Source organism: Myotis nattereri (genome assembly GCF_964212035.1).
Source record: "Myotis nattereri genome assembly, chromosome: 3".
Lineage (NCBI taxonomy): Eukaryota > Metazoa > Chordata > Mammalia > Chiroptera > Vespertilionidae > Myotis > Myotis nattereri.
Genome location: NC_138077.1, coordinates 40,342,896 through 40,367,769, shown reverse-complemented (window position 1 = coordinate 40,367,769; position 24,874 = coordinate 40,342,896).

Genomic DNA, 24,874 nt, shown 5'->3' with positions numbered 1-24,874 from the left:
TACGGCTGTATCTCCAGTGCTTAGAGTAGTGCTTGGCAGATAGTTTTTAAAAAATGTTTGTTGACTAAATTAATGAAAGTGTATGTGTGTACCATCCCATCCTAGACCCCATATCAAATAACCCATTAATGGTTCTGCTTTTTAAAAACATTTACCTATACCATTGCATCTAATGAAAAATTGATTAAATTAAAAATAATCTGTACTTCCTTTGTTCAAATATTCAAATTTGTACAATGTTTTTGTTTGTTTGTTTTTTTAACGTATTTAATCTATGTTTTCATAGATTTTTTTTTTAGAGAGAAAGGAAAGGGGGAGGGGAGGAGGGAGAGAGAGTGGGAAAGAGAGAGTGAGGGAGGAACATCAATGTAAGAGAGAAATATCAATCGATTGCCTCCCATATGCATTGTGCCCAACTGGGGATCGACCCAGAATCAAACCTGCAACCCAGGCATGTGCCCTGGCTGGGAATCAAACCGGTAACCTTTTGGTGCATGGGACAACACTCCCACCAACCAGGCCACACTTGCCAGGGCAACTTGTACATTGTCTTTTAACTGCTTTCATTAGGAAAAGAAAAGTGAGATCATTTCCAAAATTTAACTAAACTAAAAAAATTCTGTTCTTAAAGACTTTCCTAAAGAGAGATGATACCACATGTCCTTACTGTCATATCAAAAGATGGTTTTGCATATTTGTGACCTTTCCTAAGTCCATAAACAATAAGAAAGAAAATGTTATTCACGTGTTGTTTGTCTGTCTCCCTTGTTCAACTGCAGATTCATTGAGATTAGGGACTGTGACTTGTTCCCGTCTGCATCTTCATCACCTGACATTGATACATAATAGATGACCAATAAATGTTTGAAGGAGGGAGATATTTGCTTGAGTTAAATATACCTAAATACTAACGGAAACCCATAGTTGCGGACACAATTTGAATGTCTCTTTTATGTTTCCTTTACATGCCCTCTAAAGTCCAGAGTCCAGAAATTTCTCTCTTTTTAAAAATACATGATTACTGCCCTAGCTGGTTTGGCTCGGAGGATAGAGCGTCAGCCTGCGGACTGAAGGGTCGCAGGTTCAATTCCGGCCAAGGGCACATGCCTGGGTTGTGGGCTTGATCCCCAGTGGGGGACGTGCAGGAGGCAGCCAATCAATGATCCTCTCTCATCATTGATGTTTCTATCTCTCTCTCCCTCTCCCTTCCTCTCTGAAATTAATAAAGATATATTTTAAAAAAATAAAAATACATGATTACATTTGGACTGCATTTGGCCATTTTATGACAACTGAAATAGATGAGTGCATACAGACAGTGTCTGTAACAAGGACAGGATTCATTTGAGTGACCAGAGCACCACGTTGCCATCAAGTGCACAGTGGAGAGGACTAGCAGGCTCTCTTTCCAGTTCTTCTCTTATTCTGTGCCAACCGGGCCCAGTCTTATTGGTATCCAATAATCAGCCCGATTACAGCTAGCCCTGGAGACATGACAGAGAGTCCTCATCTTGCATTAATTGCTCCTATTGAAACTATGCCACATCTCTCCAAGTTAGCTGTTGCTTAGTATCCCTTTGATATGATAATGACATGCTTCTTAGCAGATGAATATGCAAATTAACAGCAGTAATTTGGTGGCATGCACCTGCTGACACTGCACGGCTATGCTTATGTGCTCCGCTGTAACACTGCAGCCACACAAAAGCATCGCAGAGGTAAAATTAAATTCTAATGTCGTATATATTAAACAGATGCTTCCACTTTTCTTTGTGTATCTACTTTTTACAGATTTTGCCCTTGGAATTTTGGTTCTCTTCATGCAATTAATGGACATTGATGTGTCACACACAGACGCGTACTCAGTGCCATTTGAGGGGCCGGTTTTTAAAGTGAGGGCTTACATATATGCACATTAGAAGATGAACATTTCTTCTCATAGCATAGACGCTGATGACTTGACTCTTGTTGCACAAAGACTCCTATTCATACATGGAACGCATACTTGGGCTGCAGAGCTGAAAATCACGTTTCTATAGCAAAGATGTGCACTGAAATACAGAGCTATTTCATATCGCCTGAAAAGGACTCCGAAATGATTTGAAGAGGGTAGCAAAATCCATACGCTAAATTCCCAGAATCCATACGCTAAATTTCTCTGCTTCATAGGGCTAGTCACAATGAATGAGAAAGCCTGGATGGTGATTGCTTAGGTGCAACTTATCATTACCCTGGGAACATAAAAGTCTTTATTAATGTGTCATGACAGACAGAATTAAGCATTCTGAAGAAAAATTTTTTTAAAAACAGTGCTACTTATCTGTTTTTCCCCCCCTATCCTTAAGCCCAGGTATCATTTATACAGTTATACATTTATACACCTATGGACATGACAAAAACTCAGTTGATTGAGATTGAACTGTTGAATGAAACACACACAGATTACGTGCACACTTTTACACAATGAACACTTTATAATATGCATTTAATGATTGCAGGGTATATTAAGTGGATAGGCTCCAATTTAATTAAACATCTCCCTGTTGTTGGACATCTAGATTTTATTCTAATTCTACAATTATATAAATAACACTGCAATGAACATCTTCAAACATGTGGCATTTTCCTTCCTTTTTTTTATTATCTCCCTATAGTAATTTTCAAGAAGGGAAATTACTAGGTCAAAAATGAGGCCACTTGTAAGATGAAAAGAAAAAATCTCTGGCACAGTATTTGTCCTATTTCACAACGTTATGCTTTTTAGAAACCTAGCATGAAAGTCACTTTTATGGTTACATGACTGGAGAGACCCAATTTTTAACTTCCATATACAGACACATTACATGTCTCCAATTATGTTGATTTAGGCATACTTTGTATATTTTTGTAGAAACACTATAGCAATCTCTCTATAATTAACTGGAGACTTCTATGAATTAGCTTCATTTTATAGTTCCTAGCCATTCTAAAAATATTGTTCCAACTCTAGCGAGTTATGATTTTTAACAGAACTATAAAACAGCTGTAAAATTTATTTAATAAAGGTAAAAGTAAAATTAATCCTCTTCTAGTGGGTCAAAATTCCGTGTGTCTAAAAAAACTGCCATTTTTTAACATGGTGTGAAAGATATATGTGTGTATATGTATATATACAGTATATATATATATATATATATATATATATATATATATATATCGTTCCCCCCAAAATGTATACACACTTTAAATAATTATAAAGGCAGTGTTTATTAAAATACATTTCATCTTCAAAATGTAATAGAATCAGCTGTTAAAGTGTGTACTTTTTTCTGGGACTGTGTGTGTGTGTGTGAATATACAGTGAAAGTTTTATGTATGAATAAAATGAGTCATTGCTACTTGTAATACCACTAAACATCCAGGAGTAAATACTATAGAGCAGTGGTTCTCAACCTTGGCTGCACATTAGAATCACCTGGGAATCTTTTTAAAATCCTGATTTCTGGGCCTCATCCTGTTTCTTTCTTATGGGGTGAGGCCACAACATTAGTAACAAAGAAACAGAATTTCCGGAGGATGAGGCCCAGAAATCGGGATTTTAAAAAGATTCCCAGGTGATTCTAATGTGCAGCCAAGGTTGAGAACCACTGCTATAGAGAAATGTAATTATTTTCTTAACTTTTCAATTTAATGCTGTATATATTATTAAACTGAGGAATAAGACATTCAAGGTAATTTCTGATTACATTAAAGGCACTATTACTGGTGAGCTTTGTAGAAGTATCCGCTACATTTATACATAGTTTAACTTTATGCCTCAAGGAATCATATTTACAAGTTTTCAATTATTTGTAGTCCTTGAAAATACATAGAGAGCATGTGCAATAGGAACATGGCTAAGATTTGTAATAATTTTCAAAAATTTTGTTTTCATTTGTACTGTTTAACAAATGATTAGTTTTGTTAGATCGTTTATAATTTTTTTTAAGACTTTTAAGTTTTAATTCTTTAAGAACCACATTAACAAAATTCAACTTTTCAACATAATGAAAATAGTGTTTGCAATGACATAGGATAATCTTGAAAAGAAGTGGGAAGTTCCATTTTTTTCTGCTTCATTTCAGCCTTTTAAATAGCTTGCCCTGGACAGTGTGGCTCAGTTGGTTGAGCATTGTCCTGTGCACCGAAAGGTCACCTGTTGATTTCTGGTCAGGGCACATGCCCAGGTTATGGGTTGAGTCCCTTGTCCAGGTGCGTATGGGAGGCAACCAACTGATGTTTCTCTCACATCGATGTCTCTCTCTCTTTCCTACTCTCTCTCATCTCTCTTTCTCCTCTCTCTCTCTTTCTTCCCCTCTCTCTAAAATCAATAAAAAAAAAATAGCTGCAATTTTCTTTAATACTGCTCTGAAGAGCAGGGTGTAAACCCTGAAAGCCAGGTTTTCCTAATTCTGGAATGTTCACTATACTGGGAACCAGGATAATGAGCTGGGCAAGCAGTTTATTTAACTTTTCTGGGTCTCAGATTTTCACTGGAAATAGGCTTTAATTTAACAAATATTTATTAAATGCTTATTGAGTGCTAGGTACTGTTCCAGGTGATGGTCATACAGCAGGGAACAAAACAAGAGCCCTTTTTTATGGACTTACCTATGTGAGACATTGTAGTAACAAGTAACTACTATAATGTGAGGTGCCTGGGGTTCTGTGCCTTCACGGGACTCCTCACTCCTCCATCTTCACTATCACCAGCAACCATTCAAACCAACCCTGCCGAGGCCAAGCTCTTATTCAGGAATATTCAAAATAAACACACTTACTATTTAAGACCTATTATTTCTCCTACAATAAAAAACCCTATATTATCAGACTTCTGTCTATAGTTACAAACTTTTTCTTTACTTCCCTTTACTTTTTCAAGAAAAAGTTCTTATTGTTTCCAGTTTATCTTCTGCCATTTTCTTCTGGACACGACATCACTTTAAACAAGTTTTGCACTTACCACTCTACCCAAATGGCTCTTTGTCAACTTCACAAATGACCTCCACATTGCTAAAGCCAATAGTCAAATCTCAGTTCTTTCTTTATTCTTCCTCCTCCTTCCTGTTGCTATTAAAGGTAATAATAATCATAGCTGGTATGATAGAGTTGAAAGTTGTTAGGGAGAATAGATCCCAAGAGTTCTCTTCACAAAGAAAAAACACACATGTTTTTCTCTTGGTGTGTGTGTGTGTGTGTGTGTGTGTGTGTGTGTGTGTGTGTGTATGTTTATCTCTATGAGATGATAGATGTTAACTAAACTTCCTGTGGTAATCATTTGACACTATGTGTAAGACAAGCTATTATACTGTGCACCTTAAACTTATACAGTGCTATGTGTCAATTACATCTCAATAAAACTGGAAGAAAAATTAATAAAAATTTCCAACAAAGAATAATAATGATAGCTGCCATTAAAACTGGCACTTACTGTACTCCTGACACTAGTCTCAGTGTGTTAAATGAATTTAGACACGTAAGCCTCACCATAACCATATGAAATAGGAGCTATCATAATACCCTTTTACAGATGAAGGAGACACAAGAGGTGCAGTTCCCTTTCCAAAGTCACACAGCAACCACCTGGCAGAATGGTTTCAGAGCCTTTATCAGCCATTATGTTTCTCCGACTTATTGGCAGCATTTGACTCAGTTGCTTGCTCCCTCCTCCTTAAAACACTTTCTTCACTTGGCTTTTAGCACACTACGCTTCCCAGATTTTTTTTATCTCCCCGTGCCGCATTCCTTCCCAGTTTCCTTGGCTGTTCCTCCCTGCGGGCTTTCCTAAATCTTAATATTGGAATTCCCCAGAGTTAAATCCTTTAATCACTTCTATTCACTCCCTTGGTGACCTCATCAAAATGCTCACGGCTTTAGGTGCTAAGTGAATTCTGACAACTCCCAAATTTTTATCTCCAAACCCACCTTTCCACAAAACATGTCTACTTGGTGTTTCCACATTGAGACATGAGTATCTCAAACTTAACAAAATCGAACCAAACCTCTGATCTCTCCCCACTTCCATCCCAAACCAGCTTCCCTTCTCAGTTAAGGGCAACTCCACTTTTAGGAGTAGGCTCCAAGCATTGACTTTCCTCTTTTTCTCACACCTAATATCTTGCCCACCAACAAATCTTATTGCTCTAACTTCAAAATATATCCAGAATTCAACTATCTTCTACCACCCCCACTAAACCATCCTGGTCCAAGGCACAGTCAGTGCTCCCTGGATTACCACAGTGAACTCCTAACTACTATCCCTACTTCTGTCCTTGTCCCTTTACATTCCAGCCAACCCAGCAACAAGAGTTATCTTGCTAAATGGAGCTAAGACTGTGGTGCCCCTCTAAACCTCCAATGGCTTCTCATTTCATTCAGAGCAAAAAACCGAAGCCATTATAATGTTCTACAAAGCCCCTCACATCTAGTTCCCTCTTATCTCTCCGACCTATCCCCTACTCTTCCATTCCTTGTTCACTCTGATCCAGCCTTACAGGGCGTTTTGCTTTCCTTGAACTTGCCAGACACACTTGTGTCTGTGCCTTGGCACTGACTTTTTCCGATTTCTGGAATCTTTTCCTTTCATATGTGAACATGACTTTCTTCATCCTTCCTTTAAGAATTTCCTCAAACATCCCCTTTCCAGGGAGGCTTCCCTGACTCTCCTATATACATTACAATATTTCCAATCCCCTTTTTCTGTTTAGTATTGGTTAGACCAGTGATGGCAAAACTTTTGAGCTCGGCGTGTCAGCATTTTGAAAAACCCTACCTTAACTCTGGTGCCGTGCCACATATAGAAATTTTGTGATATTTGTAACCATAGTAAAACAAAGATTTATATTTTTGATATTTATTTTATATATTTAAATGCCATTTAACAAAGAAAAATCAACCAAAAAAATGAGTTCGCATGTCACCTCTGGCACGCGTGTCATAGGTTCACCATCACTGGGTTAGACTATATATATTTATTCTTTTTATTTCTATTTCCCCAAGTAGCATGTTTCATGAGCAATGTGTTTTGTCTGTTTTATAAACTACTAGAGGCCTGGTGCATGAAATTCATGCCCAGCCTGCACCCATGCCCCTCAGCCCAGCCTGCACTCTCTATCCGGGACACGTTAGGGATGTCCAACTGCCAGTTTAGGCCCCATCCCCGGGATCGGGCCTAAACCGGCAGTCAGACATCCATCTCACAATCACGGACTGCTGGCTCTTAACTGCTAACCTGCCTGCCTGCCTGATCGCCCCCAACTGCCCCCCTCTGCTGGACTGATCACCCCTAACTGCCCCGTTTTGCCAGCCTGGTCGCCCCTAACTGCCCCCCCACCAGGCTAGTCACCCCTCACTGCCCCCGCCTGCAGGCCTGATTGCCCCCAACTACACCTACCCCCCCATGGGCCTGGTCGCCTCTTACTGCCCTCCCTACACCCCCCCCCCCCATGGGCCTGGTCGCCTCTTACCTCTTACTGCCCTCCCTAATGGCCTGGTTGCCCCAACTGTTTCCTCCCTGCTGGCCAGGTTTCCCCTAACTGCCCCCCTCTGCTAGCCTGGTCACCCCTAACTGCCCCCCCGCCAGCCTAGTCACCCCTCACTGCCCCCCTGCCAGCCTAATTGCCCCCAACTTCCCCCCCCCCCCCGCCGGCCTGGTTGCCCCAACTGCCCCCCTCCCCCACTGGCCTGGTTTCCCCTCACAGCACCCCAGCCGGCCTGGTTGCCCCATGCAGCCTGCTTGTTCAGTCGTTTGGTCGTCCCTCACTAACCCCCTGCTGTCCTGGTCATAGGCAGCCATATGAGGGCATGAGGGTTAATTTGCATATTACCTCTTTATTATATAGGATGTGTTCCTAGCACCTAGAACATTATCTGGCACATGGTAGGAAAATAATTAGCCTATACAAGAGGAATTTCAGTTGTGGGAGAAGCTTCAGTGCTATTTTCTTCCTTGTTTATGTCTCGTGGGAGAAAGTAAGACTGGCTTCTTGATGTTCTCCTTAAGAGTAAGAAAGAACTTTTCTGTAGCTTTTGGCAAAATTCTCTTTGCTTCTCTAATTACCCAGAATTTTGGCCAATCATTGATTAAGAGAGCAGGAGTTGAGATTACCATCGGTTCACTCAAACCCATCCTAGAGGTGAGGGTGAGATCAACATCAACTTCTTTTGAGACATAAGGGTGGTGATGGTGGGGGGCAATACTAAAGGAATTAGGATTCTAGAGGGAGGAAATATTGGCTAGGAGGTGTCCACTCGACATCTCAAAGTGGAAGTGCTGGCTTTAAGGATATTAGATTATATAAATTACTCATTTTCTCACCTTCTACAGATTACACTAGAATTTAGTAATCTGAAAAGAATTACCAGTCGGATTCCTGAAAAATTATATCTCACTTTTGTTTTAATTTTCATTTCTCTCACTACTCTTGAGGTGAAACACATTTTTATTTGTTAATTAACCACTTAGGTTTCCTCTTTTAAAAACTGCCTGGTAATATTCTTTGCCCATTGAGTTATTTTCCCCTGTTAATTATCAGTTCTTCATATATTCTGTATATATATTGCAAATATTTTCTCTCAATCTATTGCTTGTTACAACACTGAATTTTTTATTGTATTCAAATTTTTAATTATTTTATTTTTAGTTTCTATGTTTTGTCTTAATATGTTTTGTCTTACTCTAATATTATAAAAATATTTTCCTATATTTAATGGTTTAAAACACAATCTTTATGACATTTTAAATTCACTTCCTGGGCTCTCTATTTATTTATTTATTTATTTATTTATTTATTTATTTATTTATCTATCTGTCCCAATATCAAGCTCTTTAAATTTCATAACAGCTGTGATATTTATAAGGTTTTAGAAGATATTTAACTTTCATTGTCTTTCCTTTATTGAGCATTCTCACTTCCAGATATATTGAGCAACACTGCCAACCCTATATAATAAAAGCCTAATATGCAAATCTACCAAACGGTGGAATGACCAGTCGTTATGATGCACACTGACCTCCAGGGGGCAGATGATCAATGCAAGAGTTTCCCCCTGGTGGTCAGTGTGCTCCCACAGGGGGAGCACCACTTAGCCAGAAGCCGGGCTCATGGCTGGTGAGCGCAGCCGTGGTGGCAGGAGCCTTTTCTGCCTCTGGGGCTGCACTAAGGAGCAGCGAGCAGGAGGGCGGTAAGGAGCAAGGGCTCCTGGACATCCCGAGGGGTCCCGGACTGCGAGAGGGTGCAGGCCAGGCTGAGGGATCCCCCGAGTGCACAAATTTTTATGCACCGGGCCTCTAGTTTTATTATACTGAGTAATTCCATCCATTAGTAAGGTTATGTTTTATTACTTTCTTCATATAAGTCTTATATATTAATGTCCCACATATTTTGTGGGTTTTTTCCTTTTGTAATTGTGAACAATATTCAAAGTATTTTCTAATTGGTTATCGTTGGTGTATAGGAAAACTATGAATTTTTTTCAAGTTTGTTACTGTATTAAGCTTTTTTTTAACAGTTATAATAAGTTTTTGTTATTTCTTTTGGATTTTCAAAGTACAAGATCATATTAATTGTAGATCATTGTTTTTCTTATTTTCTAACTTTATAGCTATTATTTAATATTATTATTAGAACTATTATTATTATTTCTTACTGTATTGCTTAGGACAGTACAATCTTGAACACCAAGACTTATAGTTGGCTTTAATGGGAACCCTTCTAGTGTTTCATCACTGATTTGGAGTATGTGAGATGTAGACATAAATATTCATTTTTTTGTTTTTTGTTTTGTTATTCCTCACTCAAGGGTATTTTTCCATTGATTTTTAGAGAGAGTGGAAAAGAGAGGAAAAGACAGAGAGAAATATTGATGTGAGGGAAATACATCGATTGGTTGCCTCCTGCACATGCCCCGACCAGGGGAGAAACTTACAATCAAGATACTGCCCTGGACCAGAATTGAACCTGGGATCTTTTGGTCCACTGAGTCAAACCAGCTAGGGCAATATTCATTATTAAAGTGTGGAGGCTTGCCTCTTTCCCTAGCTTGCTAAAATTTTTAACAAAAAATGTTGAATTTTATTTTTCAAAACTTTAGAATGTATTGAGATGACCATATTGTCTTCCTTTAGTGCTACTAGAATGAATTACATAGATTTCTATATGTTGAATGATATTTTCTTGAAATACTATTCCTTTAATATTTTGCTACATACTTACCTCTGAATATACTACACAATTTTTAATATATTGTTTCTTTAATATATTCCCTTGTAAATATTTTGTTATTTCTTCTTAATCTAGAAATTACTTAAAAGATTTTTAAAACTCTAGCTAAGTGGTCAGATTGTTTCTGGTTCACAGTTATTGATTTCTGATTTTGTTGAGGTTAGCATATGTCTGTATATTTTTCCTGAAACATAATAAGTGGTAAATTTTTAAAAATGCACTTGTATTTGAAATAAATGTGTATCATCTATTTGTTATATGTGTATGTGTAGACATATATTTTGTTATATGTATTATTAAAACCCTATATATCATCATCATTTTTATTTTTAATTTAAATTCTTTATTGCTTAAAGTATTACATGAGTCACCTTTTCCCCCCATTGCCCTCTCCCTGGCCGCTTCCATCCCCCAGCACATGCCCTCACCCCCCTACTGTCTGTGTCCATTGGTTATGCTCATATGCATGCATACAAGTACTTTGGTTGATCTCTTACCCCTCACCACCCACCTTTCCTCATAGGTTGGACAGTCTGTTCAATGCTTCTATGTCTCTGGTTCTATCATCATCATCATTATTATTTGGCTACTTTAATAATCAAATTCTGAGAGGTGCACTAAATTCTCTTATACTAAGATTATAGATTTAACAATATCTACTTGTATTTCTAATATTTTTTGTTTTATATATGTCAAAGCTGGATGGTTAGGTACATAAAATTTACGATTTTTGTATCTTGAGAGAGTGTTCTGCTTATAATGTGAAATCTTCCTCTTTGCCCAAATTAAAAAATTTGGACTCCAAATCTGATTTATGTTACATTAATATTGCCTTAACTGGTCTTTCTCTGTTAATTAGCATCTTTCTGAAATATCTCTATCCATCCCTTTATTTTAATTATGCTGTGTCATTTGTTTTGGAAGTGTCTCTGGCAAGTAGTAAGTAATTAGCTTAAAATAAAATCTGACAATCACTGCCTTTTAATAAAATAATTAATACTTGCACTCATTATAATTATTAAAATGTTTGCATATACTTCCACTATTAAATATTTAATACTCACCTTTTTAAAAAGAAGCAATTGTTTTTTCTCTATCTCTTTTGGGAATTGATTGAGTTTTCTCTACTTTTTTCCTTCACCAGGGACCTAAAAATTGTATTTTCTGTTTCTATTCCTGTATTGGTTAATAAGAAATTTTTAACTCATATATTTAAATGTATATACTTTTTTCCAAATAAAAGATAATAAACTGTAGCATGCTATCATTTTCCCTGTAACTGACTTTGGCTTCACCTTCAAATTTTATGTTGAACTTATTTGGAGTTGAATTCCAGATTATTAGTATTTTTAAAAATTTACAGAATTTTTAGGATCTATCCTTAGTCCTATATCTTACTGGTCTCTTTTCTTCACTTATTTTTGGCATTCAATGTCTTTCTTTCTCCTAAAATCTTTTTGCTTCCTTTGAGTACTTCCTTGAATATTTCTTTCTGAATGGATTTTTAACATGCTTTCATCTTATCCTCACATTTGATGCTCATTTGGCTGAGTTTAGAATTATGCACTGTTCAACTGAGAAGGTGACATTTGAATAGAGACTTGAAGATAGTAAAGGAGTGAACTATGTGGACATCTGTGGAAGTGCAGTCAAAGCAAAGGCAACAGCAAGTACCAATACCCTAAAGCAGGAGCATGCCTGGTGTGTTCGTGGAATGCATATATGTGTGATGGTTTTTAATGTCTAATTTTATTATGTAATGTTTTACTTTCAACATCTATCATAATTAAGCATATAGCATTTGCTCAATGTTGGCTGAGTGAGAATAACCCAATGTTTAAAACTAAACCCCTAGATCATGCCATCCAAAGTCCACGATTGTATTTTAACGTTGATAGTAATAATAAGAGCACATAGTCATTTGTACACCCTTTATCATTATTCAAATATCAGGCATTTAATTATGTCTGTCAATGCATATTAATATAAAATACATTTTTCAAGACAAAATTAAAATGGGGTTTTAAGGAATTTGATTGCAATTTCCTTTTATAATTGAACTAGAGATACGATGCACAAAATTCATGCAAGGCCATCATAGCCTTGTTTTCCAGATGTTTAGGTTATCATTTAATATGTTTATGTGCGTATTTCCTTATATGTATTCAATTTAATTTTATTACATCCAAAGTGCCTTTACTTAACCTTTTTTATAAATGTTGAAAAGAATAACTTAAGTCCCTGCCACTCTGCTACCAACACACACACACACACACACACACACACACACACAGCAGAAATTATTTCTTTTAAAAAATATATATTTTATTGATTTTTTACAGAGAGGAAGGGAGAGAGATAGTTAGAAATATCGATGAGAGAGAAACATCGACCAGCTGCCCCCTGCACACCTCCCACTGGGGATGTGCCCACAACCAAGGTACATGCCCTTGACCGGAATTGAACCCAGGACCCCTCAGTCTGCAGGCTGACACTCTATCCACTGAGCCAAACTGGTTAGGCTAGAAATTATTTCTTGAAAATTCAACTATTTCTTACAATCTACATTTTTCACTCCCCCAACTCACTTTAAAAAATGATTTTATTAATTGTAGAAAAAGAGGAAGGGAGAGGGAGAGAGAGAGAGAAACATTGATGGGAGAGAAAGATATCAATTGGCTGCTTCCTGCATGCCCCCTACTGGGATCAAGCTGCAACCCTGGCAGATGCCCTGGCCAGAAATCTACCAAAAACCTCTCTGTGCACAGGAAGACACCCAGCCAAGTGAGTCACACAGGCCAGGGCTCCCAACTCACTGTTGATGTTTGTTACTAGAGATTATATATATATATTTATATATATATTTTGCTTCCCTTTTACTCAGTAATGAAATTCCGTATAAATAAAAATGACCTAAAATCATGCACAAGGAGAATGAGAACTAATGCTGCAGTAAGGATTACTTTGTGGGATCATTTTAGAGATACAATACTCCGTATAGAAATAGTACCCCTTAGGTTTGGTTTCGTATATCAGAAGGTCTGAATGGAAAGCTTTATGTGATGAATGAAAAACTTAGCAGGGATTTCAGATTGGCCTTGTCTGGTAGACACTTGACTGTCAAACAAAAACAAATAAGTTTTAAAGGAAAAATGAAGAGTTGGCAAATCATCAATATTTTTTTCCAAAACCCATTTCTAAACACTGATAATCTGTCTCTTGAGTTTTTAGTTTAGATCATATGAACTACAGTGTGCTTGTACTTCACATAGTTTACAATCCCCATAACTCTAACATTCTCCTCAGGGAGCAATACACTAAGGCATGGCCCCTACGTGAAAAGATTCCTACGTCGTTACTGCTCACTGATTTCATATCCAACCACTAAAACCACCAGGCAGATATCTTCATGTCTACCAGGTACCATTTTCTCATATAAGTTTATGGCATTTTCTCTTTAAATAAAAGTAAAGAAAAATATCCCCAGATTTTGTAACTTCTAAATTTCCAAGGAAGAAGCAAGGCCCAATGATAAAAAAACAAAACATCTCTCAAAGGCAAGACCAATTTTTGAGTAAATTCATGAACAAAAAGTACATTTTTAAGTGTCATAATATTATCAAACAGGTTACCACTCCCCTCTCCCAGCTCCTCAGCCCTCGTCCCCGGCCCTCACATTCTCCGATCCCTGACAGTGTTTGAAAGACAGGAATGGCCTCTATGTTGGGTACCTTGAGGAAGGCTTCATTTGTGAAATTACAGAAGTTCTGATGTGGGGCAGAGGTTTAGTGATCCTGGCCGGACCAGGAAAGAGCTTGAGCCTCTGGAATTTCAACCCAAGGCAGTCAGCGGTGGTGCTTCATGTAAGAAAGGAAGCAAGTTCAAAGGACAGCAGGGGCTGGAGAGGTTCTATCAGTGTGGGCAGCAGGCCTGGTGTTAGGAAAACTTGTTCCTCTGGCCTATTTTCATTTCCTTGCTTTGACAGAGACAAACATGCCAGAAATACATCTCTTTCCTCTTCACTCTGATTTCAGAAAAATAACAACAACAAAAAAGCAACCAAGCAGCAATTTGCATTCAGCCTTGGGGAGAATGGGGGGTGGCAGGACCCTGTGACTGGAGAACCCCAGCCGGGCCAGGACCAGCAGACCATTCTCAGGAGGGGTTGTGGGCAGTGATGCCTGATTTTCCAATTTTTTAAAAGACACTGGAAATACAGATTTAAAAAATATAAAGTCTTCTGTCAACATTTAAAAAAAAATGTTAACTCCACAGGTCAATAGTGAGTGTGTCCAATGCACAAATTTTAGACCAGATCCTGAACGTGGGTCAGAGGTTTGCAGCCTCTGTAGGGCCATTAATTCTGTCTCCATCTGGGATAAAGTGGGGGTCAACTTTCCTCAACAAGAAAATTGTAACTGTAACATTATCTCCTTCTCCACTAACTAGTATTTCTTATGCAGTATTTTTTTTTTTTTTCTGGTGGAGATGCCGGGGAATGAATCTTATGCAGTATTTTAAACACGAGACAGGATCGCTCACTTAATACAACAGGCATGAATTTAGGAAGGTGAAAAATAATCTCAGACTTATTGCGTGGAAATATATCAAGGTCTAATACAAATGCTCTCTAATGATTGCTTTATAAATATACTAGAGGCCTGGGTGCACAGATTCATGCACCAGTGGGGTCCCTCAGCCTGGCCTGTGGGGATCGTGCCTAACCCAGCTTTCTGACATGCCCCAAGGTGTCCTAGGTTTCAAGAGGGCAGTTCTCAGGTGATGCACCCCGGAATTAGGCTCCCTCCTCTCCGGTTCCTGGTGCATTACCGGAGAATTGCAGCTGCCAAGTCACCACAGTTCGGTAAGTGTATGCCTCCTGGTGGTCATTGCACATCATAGCTACCAGTCGGACGTTCAAACGGTCGTTTAGGCTCTTATATATATAGATATCTCATTGCTTACATGTCAAATATGGCCCACATTACGTTTACTGTGCTGAGATTTTTCAGAGAGAGATGCTCAATGTAGTGAGACAATTTCCTGCCTTTGCTCTGTTTGGTCAAATAGAAATACCTATTTTTATGTGTTAAATTCCTGTTGCAGGAAAATAAAGATAAAACAAAACCATAAGACGGTTTCATTTGATGCAAGTGTAAAATCACAAAACTAATTGATTTGACACTTACTGACTCCCAGCTACAAGAAAAGATTTTAAAACAGAAAACCCCAAATTCTATACTAACATTATCAAACATCAAGCAAATCTGTCACAGAGCATTCACTGGTGTCCTGTTAGTAATTCACTCATGGGATGAGCTGTAAGCCCAGAATCTCTTAGTCTGTTTCTTTCTGAAAAACGGGATCACTCAACTGATAGGAACATGTCTGTCCAGCACTATGTTAAATTCTCTTTCCATCTTCTTTACTCAGCCCCCTTTCCTCTCATCCATTTTCCAGGGCTCCTGCTGATATGCCTTGTCATTCACTGTCAATTTTATTGGCTTGGATTCCCCCCCCCCCCCTTACCTCTTTTAAAAGAGCCTGGTGACAAGGGGGTGAGAGGTAAACAAGGAGACAGGCATGCTTCTCGGTTTAGCCCACCCCGCTTCACAAAGCTCACAATTTTTCAGCGTGTAGCTTCCTATGCACCAGCTCCACCTGACTGCTTCTTACCTGGTGCGTGACCTTCAGTTGAAAATTCCAGCAGCGCGCAACTTGTCTTTGGCAAATGAATTGTAAGTATGCCAGCTGCCAGATGTCTTCATTTTTAAAACACCTTCAAAACTGCTTCTGGCACAGTTCCATAAGCAAAACAGGCTAAAGCTGTAACTCTTGTTGCCATGCTGTGAGCAAAAGGAGAGGGGGCGAGGGAAGCAGATGGAAGCGAGATAAAAATGTATTGCCTTCGCATCTTGAAAAAGCGTATAAATGGAAGTGCAAACAAACCCGGCTACCCTCATCAGTAAATACGCGGATGAAGAGTTATCTGTGACCTATGGTATGTTTAGCATGCACACAGTCACTTTAAATAATATAGTAATTTAAAATACTATGGTTTTATGAGTCCAACAAAATAGTAATACTTTTTTTAAAAATGAGGACGCTGGCTCCTAAGAAACATTTTCTGGGCCTTTCAGTGCTCTCAATTCATAACAGAACAAATACACGCAGAGCTAGATATACAAACATATGAAGAAAAGTAATAGTAATAGGAAAGGAAGGAATAATAAAAAAATAAACTACAAAGAAAATGAATTGAAGATTAAATGCATATCAAATACATAGATTTCAGCAATGCAAAATTTTCTTGCTACTAATGTGGGATTTTGAAGTTGGGGAGTGAAAAAGGAGCTTTCAGATGCCAAAGGATGGCTCTCAATTCCTATCCTGTTCAAAGTTTCCTTCAAAATCTCCCACTGGGTTAAATCATTAAGTGAGACACTGTAAGGGAACAAATTTAAAGAAGAAGGCACTTTGTACACATTTAGAATGTCTGGCATTCCTACAAATCCATGATGTCCACATGACCTTGGAAGTAACTGCAGCCCAGAGAATGGACACACTTAGGTCAGGTGACACTGGTCAGTCGGAATTATTGAGTAAGTAATAATACTGAATTTGAACCTGACAATGTTTATAGGAAACAAGAAGGTATTCACACTTGAGCCTGGAGAAAAGTCAGAATATGACAATTTAATTCAAAGAGAATTCTTTCAATTAGTATCTTTTAATAGCTCTCATAATGGAAATGGAGACATTCTATATAAACAACAAGAATAAAATTAAAGGTAAACTAAACAAAAAAAGACATGTCAATGACTTATATTCTCCTATTACTAAGCCTGAACTAAATAAATTGTGCGATCAATCTCATATTCACAATATAAGCTTATCTTTAAATGACTTAGTTAGATGTCTACCTCTGAAAAGTGATGGGGACTATATATAGGAAACACATTGCTATGAAGCTCAAGGGGGGAAACCCCTTATATCGATCTTTGAATACAAAATTATTGATTTTGATTTTCAATAAAGTGGCCTATAGAAAGGAAGTGTGCTCACAAAACAGTGAGAGGTGTTGGTCTTAGAGGGTATATGACACTGGTAAAATGATTAAAAGGGGGGTTTGCTTTTCTAGCTTCCAGTTCAACAACCTATCATGAACATTTTTTAACCAATCACATCTACATGCCTGTCACTTTCCCACCTCTGTGGATGATAATAGCATAAGCCATTTTTTTCTAACTATTCTTAATTCATTCATGTTTATGGAATTGCTGACTGTCCTTAAGGTTTTGACACAAATGCAATAATCTCCATGAATTTACCCAAAACTTCTCTCCCTCCATTGAAAGAAATCTCTTTCCTATGTTATTATCATAGCATTACTCTTTGCTTTTTATGTTCTGATCTATTTCCCTGTTTAGACTGTGAGCATGTTGAGGACTGAAATCATGTCTTGTATGTTCTTATAACCCAGGCCACCTAGTACAGCATGCACATTCTTACTCCTGGTAAATGTCTGACTAGAACTGGATGCCTTCTAGCCTTTGGGTCAGTCAACAGTGCCCTTGTCCTGTCATCTCCCTATAGTGAATTACTCAGTAGGTCCTTTTTATTCAATAAGCCTAACTCCTCAAATATTCCATTGGTTCTAGCTGATCCACCACTAATTGTGTAAATTGGGTAAACTGGAATTATAATGGGTATAATATAAACTGATTTTAAAAGAAGTGAAGGCCTTAATTTAAATAGCATTACAGCATGTTAGGGGAATAAACTGTCTGGTCTTTCAGTGCTCTCAATTCATAACAGAGCAAATACACACAGAGCTATATGTAAACATATAAAGAAAAGCAATAGTAATAGGAAAGGAAGGGATAATAAAAAATAAACTAAAGAAAATTAATTAAAGATTAAATACATACCAAAACAATTTAAAAACTAAGAAGTATTAAAAATCCAAATCTAAAAAGTTTCCCCCAAACTGAGGAATAAAAACTGGCTTTTTGAAATGGGTGGCCCCCATTTTTTTTAAGTCAACCTATATTTCAGTTTGGCTCCAAGTTTCCCAGGAGGGCTCGAGCCCATAACCCTGCAACCTCATAACGATTGCCAAAGGGAGCCTGGCCTGAGCTTCATGAATGCTGCTCTAACTGATGGGACTGAGGAGAATCTTGGCAGCAGCTGGGAGAAAACAGACACCCAGAAATTAAAATTGAAGTTAATTATAGGGCTTACAGATTTCCCCCCATCCTGATTCTTGATGTTCAACAAAGAAGAAAAGCTCTCAATACAACTTCAACATGACAATGCCATCACCACACCTAAGCCTGTTCTTGGGGGGTTAGGGACGGGGGAGGCTTGAAGTTGCTCTGTCATTACAGCTGTTTGGAGAACTGAGGGTGGTGAGAATATTTATTTATTTATGGCTAGTCACAGAAATCAATCAAGAATGATCTTTGTTGTGTCCCAATAAATACTTTAGTTTTTCCAAATACCCAGAAATCTCACTTAAGCTTTATCTCCCAGACTATAAGGGTGATCTGTGCTTGGAATATTGGCTTAAGTGATTTGTAGGTAAGCAATTCTTGTCCTAGGAACCCTCGCCAGACGTTTTTCCTTTTAATTTTGTGAAGCTCAGAGTCTGATGATCAATTCCAAATTAGAGAGGTAGCACTTACTACTCGCTCACCAACTGTTTGACTTGGGGCAACATACATGTTCTCTCAACATACATGCTTTTCTTCATCTACAAAATGAAGATAATTATACCTGCTTCATACTACCGATATGTGTAGCTCTATAACATTGTGTCAGTATCTTAAAGAGTATAAAATAGGCACAATGACAAAATATATTTATGACAGGCAACTTTAATTATCTGGACATATATTTCACTAATAACTGGTCAGAGCATTTGATAAATTATTCATTTGATTTATTTACTACTATATCACTGCAAAAGCTTAGGAAATAACCTCATTCTGGGATTTATTCTGTCCCAAAGGAAGAAGTGATTGGTAAAGTGTCATGGAGCAAAGTGACCTGAGCAATGTAGGGATAGATAGAATACTGTAGACTTCCGCAACACAAAGTATGGGGTGAGGACTAACAATATTGCATAATCTGGAAGCTTGTTAGAAATGCAGAAACTCAGGCCCCACCCAGACCTGCAGAAACAATCTACATTTTAACAACATCACTTCGCTGATTTGTGTGAACATTAACATTTGAGCAGCACAGAATATGCAGAGAATTTGAATAGACATATCTCAAAGAGGACATACAGATGGCCAATAGGCATATGAAAAGATGTTCAACATCACTGATCACCAGGGAAATGCAAATTAAAACCACAATGAGATATCACCTCATACCGGTCAGAATGGCTATAATCAATAAATCCACAAATAACAAATGTTGGGAAGGATGTAGAAAGAAGAAAACCCTCATACACTGTTCGTGGGATGGTAAATTGGTGTAGCCGTTATGTAAACAGCATAGAAGGTACTAAAAAAATTAAAAATAAAATTATCATATGACCTAGCAATTACACTTCAGGTATTTATCCAAAAAAAGATATATGCACTCTTTGCTCATTGCACCATCATTTACAATAGCCCCAATATAGAAGCAACTTAGGTGAACGGATAAAGAAGATGTGGTACATATACACAATGGAATAATATTCAGCCTTAAAAAAAGAATGAAATCTCACCATTTGCAGCAACATGGATGGACATAGAGGGTATCAGGTTAAATAAGTCAGACAGAGAAAGACAAATATCATATGATTTCACTTTTATGTGGAATCCAAAAAAAAAAAAATTAACAAAACAGAAACAAGCTTATAGATTCAGAAAATAAAACTGAGGGTTTCCAGACGGGAGGAGTATGGAGGGGATAGGTAAAAAAGGTGAAAGGAGTAAGATGTACAAATTGACAATGTCAGATGGGTACTAGAGTTATCGGGTTATCACTTCAGAAGGTATATAAATGTGTAATCGCTATGCTGTATACCTGAAACTAATATAATATTGAATGTCAACTGTAATTGAAAAATAAATTTTAAAAAAGATTGAGCTTTACCTTTCTTATTGATCATAATTTTGTAAATAGAAAGAACATAGACCTTGTAAGAGTAAGATCCCATTAACTTGTTGTTTTGGGGCACTGTAAAAGATTTCCCAAAACCCACATGTTTGATGTAGAAAGAGCCTGCATTACTCAGACTCATGAATTAGGGAGCAATCTATAATAATAAAAGCATAATATGCTAATTAGACCAGTCGTCCTTCTGGATGACCTTCTGGACAAAGCCAGGGCTGCGAAGGAAGCCCAGGTCCTGGGTGCCGGCCGATGGCCAGAGGGAAGCCGGTGCCAGCAGCTGGGGAAAGGAAGGCCTACTCTTTCACAGATTTCATGCATTGGGCCTCTAGTTATTTATATTTTAATGAGAGGCCCGGTGTATGGAATTCATGCATAAGGGTTGTCCCTCAGCCTGGCCTGAACCCTCTCCAATCCAGGACCCTATGGGGGATGTCTGACTGCCCGCAGGGATCGGGCCTAAACTGACAGTCAGACAGTCTCACAATTCAGGACCACTGTCTCCTAACCACTCACCTGCCTGCCTGCCTAATGCCCCCAATTGCCCTCCCCTGCCTGCCTGGTCACTCCCAACTGCTCTCCCCTGCAGGTCTGGTCGCCCCCAACTGCCCTCTCCTGCAGGCCTGGTTTCCCCCAACTGCCATCTGCAGGCCAGTTCACCTCCAACTGCCTTCCCTTGCTAGCCTGGTCACCCCCAACTGCCCTCCCCTGCCAGCCTGGTCGCCCCAAACTGCCTTCCCCTGCAGGCCTGGTTGCCCCCAACTGCACTCCCCTGCCGGCCTGATCGCCCTTAACCCCCTGCCAGCCTGATCTCATCTCTAACTGCTCTCTCCTGCCAGCCTGATCACTCTTAACCCCCTGCCAGCCTGATCTCGTCCCTAACTGCTTTCTCCTGCCAGCCTGATCACCCCTAAATGCCTCTGTCTCGGCCCCCACCACCATGGCTTTGTCTGGAAGAAAGTTGGACATCCAGAAGATGGCTGGTCAACCCGGTCTAATTAGCATAGTACCCTTTTATTAGTATAGTTAGATTATATAGGATAGGATTGCTTAAATGGGTGGAGGGGAAGCCTTTTTCAGCAGGAGGAGATGCTCTTGGCAGACAAAAATACATAATCCCTATATCTGAATTGATAGCCAGCCATATGCACTATACTGCCAAACCAGTCATTAAAACATTGAATTGCTTTCTTACACTTTACACCAAATAGCTGTTGCCCTTAAAATCCCTCCTCAATCCCACCTTAGGTTCTGCCTTCGCAGTTCACCCAGATTAGGTTCTGATTGGTCGGTTTCTATGCCAGTCAGTGTCAAAAAGCTCCGCCTCCTAGGCAGCCATTGACTCCTCTGGGAAATCCAGAATGGCCCCGCCTTCATGTCAGTACCAGCCCTTCAGTCACGCCCCCAGTCCGCTACTGGGAGTATCTTTGGCCGTTCTGAGAAGCGACACCTCAGGTCTGTGCTGGTGGCAATTTTGAATTCTCATCCCTGACCTAACCTTCTTACAGTACGACCTCCATGAAGGCAAGCATTTGTCTTGTTCATTCTTAGTTCACTCATAGACTTTACCTGTGTCTATGCATCTATGCTAGCACTGCATGGTGACTGGTCGAACGATTGTTTCAGTCATCACAGTCCCTGCCTTTTTATATATATAGACTAGAGGTCCAGTGCACAAAAATTTGTGCACTCGGGGGGTGGAGGAGTCCCTCAGCCCGGCCGTGCCCTCTCGCAGTCTCGGACCCCTCGGGAGATAACAACCTGCTGGCTTAGGCCTGCTCCCGGGTGGCAGAGGGCAGGCCTAATCCCTAGGTGCAGCCCCTGGTCAGGCTCAGAGCAGGGCCGATTGGGGAGTTGGGGTGCCGCCCCGTCATGCACAGAGCAGGGCAGATTGGGAGGTTGCTATGCCACCCTCAGTCACTCTCAGGGTAGAGCCAATTGGGGGGTTGGGGCACCGCCCCCTGTCACACTCAAGGCAGGGTCGATGGGAAGGTTGCGGCGCCACCCCCTGTCACGCACAGAGCAGGGCCAATCAGGGGGTTGGGGCGCTGCCCCCTGTCATGCACAGAGCAGGGCCGATCAGGGGGTTGGGGCACTGCCACTGTCACACTAAGGGCAGGGCCGATGGGGAGGTTATGGCTCTACCCCATCACACACAGAGCAGGGCCCGTGGGGTGGGGGTTGGGGCACCGCCCTCTATCACCCACAGAGCAGGGCCGATCAGGGGGTTGGGGCGCTGCCACTCTCACACTCAGGGCAGGGCTGATGGGGAGGTTACTGCTCTACCCCGTCACACACAGAGCAGGGCTGATCAGGGGGGTGGGGTGCCGCACCCTGTCACACACAGAGCAGGGCCGATGAGGGGGTTGGGGCACCACACCCTGTCACACACAGAGCTGCAGGGCGATAGGGTGTTGGGGAGCTCCCCCCTATCAGGCACAGAGCAGGGCTGATCAGGGGGTTGGGGCGCCTTCCCCGGTCACGAACAGAGCAGGGCAGATAGGGAGGTGTGGCCCTGCCCCCTGTCACACACAGAGCCACAGGGCAATCAGGGGGTTTGGGCGCTGCCCCCTGTCACACTGATCCTGGTGCCGGGAGGCCTCGCGTCTTCGCTGATCCCGGTGCTTGGAGGCATATTACCCTTTTACTATATAGGATAGAGGCCTGGTGCACGGGTGGGTGCCTGCTGGTTTGCCCTGAAGAGTGTCCTGGATCAGGGTGGGGGTCCCCACTGGGGTGACTGGCCAGCCTGGGTGAGGGGATGATGGCTGTTTGTAGCTGGTCACACACCCTTCACGGTGGGGGTCTCCACTGGGGTGCCTGGCCAGTCTGGGTGAGGGGCTGAGGGCTGTTTTCAGGCTGGTGGGTGACTGAAGCTCCCATCCGCTCCTTTTTTTTTTAATTTTATTTTTTTTATTCTGGGCCAACTTTAGCTTTGAGGCTTGGCTCCAGCTCTTAGGCCTCCGCTGCTGAAAGCAGGTTTCTGGCCTTTGTTTACCTTCTGTATTTGAAACAATGTTGCGATCCTGCTGGCTGAAGCCTGGTGACTAAAGTAGGTTTCTGGGGTTTTGTTTAGCTTCTATATTTGTAACATAGTTGCTTAGAGTTGCAGCTCAGAGGCCGGCAGCGGCAGGCGGGGAACGTTGGAGTCCTCCATCACTGAAGCAAGCAAGCCTCATGTTAGTTTCAAGCTGCCTGGATGCCGGCCGCCATCTTGGCTGGCAGTTAATTTGCATATTGCCCTGATTAGCCAATGGGAAGGGTAGCGGTTGTACGCTAATTACCATGTTTCTCTTTTATTAGATAGGATAGGATTCTTAGGTGTAAAGTAAAATTCACACCAGATTTCCTTTAAAGAAAGATTGCCGTAACCGGTTTGGCTCAGTGGATAGAGCGTCAGCCTGCTGACTGAAGGTCCCAGGTTCGATTCCGGTCAAGGGCATGTACCTTGGTTACAGGCACATCTTTAGTAGGGCATGTGCAGGAGGCAGCTGATCGATGTTTCTCTCTTATCAATGTTTCTAACTCTCTGCCCCTATCCCTTCCTCTCTGTAAAAAAACATAAAATATATTTAAAAAGAATGAATTTTTTCCTAATATATTTAAAAAGTGTTTGATTTGCAAAATGCATTTATGCAGAACTCAGTTGTGAAAATTCCATGGCACACGTGTAACTACTGCGTAGAACACATCCTCCTGCATCAATGTGCTGAGACATGGCAGCTAGCCAAGTGGTTCCCGCAGGTTTGGGCAAGCAGTTCACCCACTTGAATTCTTCTTAGGACCAGGTCACGGTGTTGTTTTCCACAGGCCTCATGGCAAATGCACTTTTAAAATGGTGAAAGGTCACTAGGAACCTGGGAGCCTATTTCCAGGGAACTTCAGAAACCTGACGCAACATGTTTACTACACAAAGTGAAGTTTAGAACAATACACAATCTCCTCTTTGTAAAAAGATACATGTGGTATATATATATATATATATATATATATTTTTTTTTTTTTTCTGCATACATTCTGTGTGCGTGTGTGCGTGTGCATGTGTATGTGTGTGTGTGTTCCCAAACACAAGAAAAAGAAAAATACAAGAAATGAGACTGACATGGCAGGAATAGGGAGTCATTTTTTACATTTTACAGTATACTTTATGTGCGTCTGTTGTACTTGTGAGTTTTTAAAGTATACATTGTGAGAATAAACAAATAATCTTTTCTGTCAAAGAGGGCGGTTAGGCACCTGCCATTTTGGCTCGTGTGACTTGGCAGCTGCCATTTTGGTTCACAGCTCCCCTGGGGCCACCACTTTGAAATGGCAAAGGTCAACCCCTCCCTTTTTCCATTAAATTAGCCAATCGCACAAGACTGTAAGCCTAAGCTCTGACCAATCAAGAGCGAAGGACAGATGACGTTCGTCAGACAAGAACTTGAGTGGACCGCCGCTCAGTGTGCGCACCCTCCTGCAGGAGCCAAGCTATTTGCCTTGCTGTCTGGCTCCCGAGGTCCTTTGTGCTCTGCCAGCAC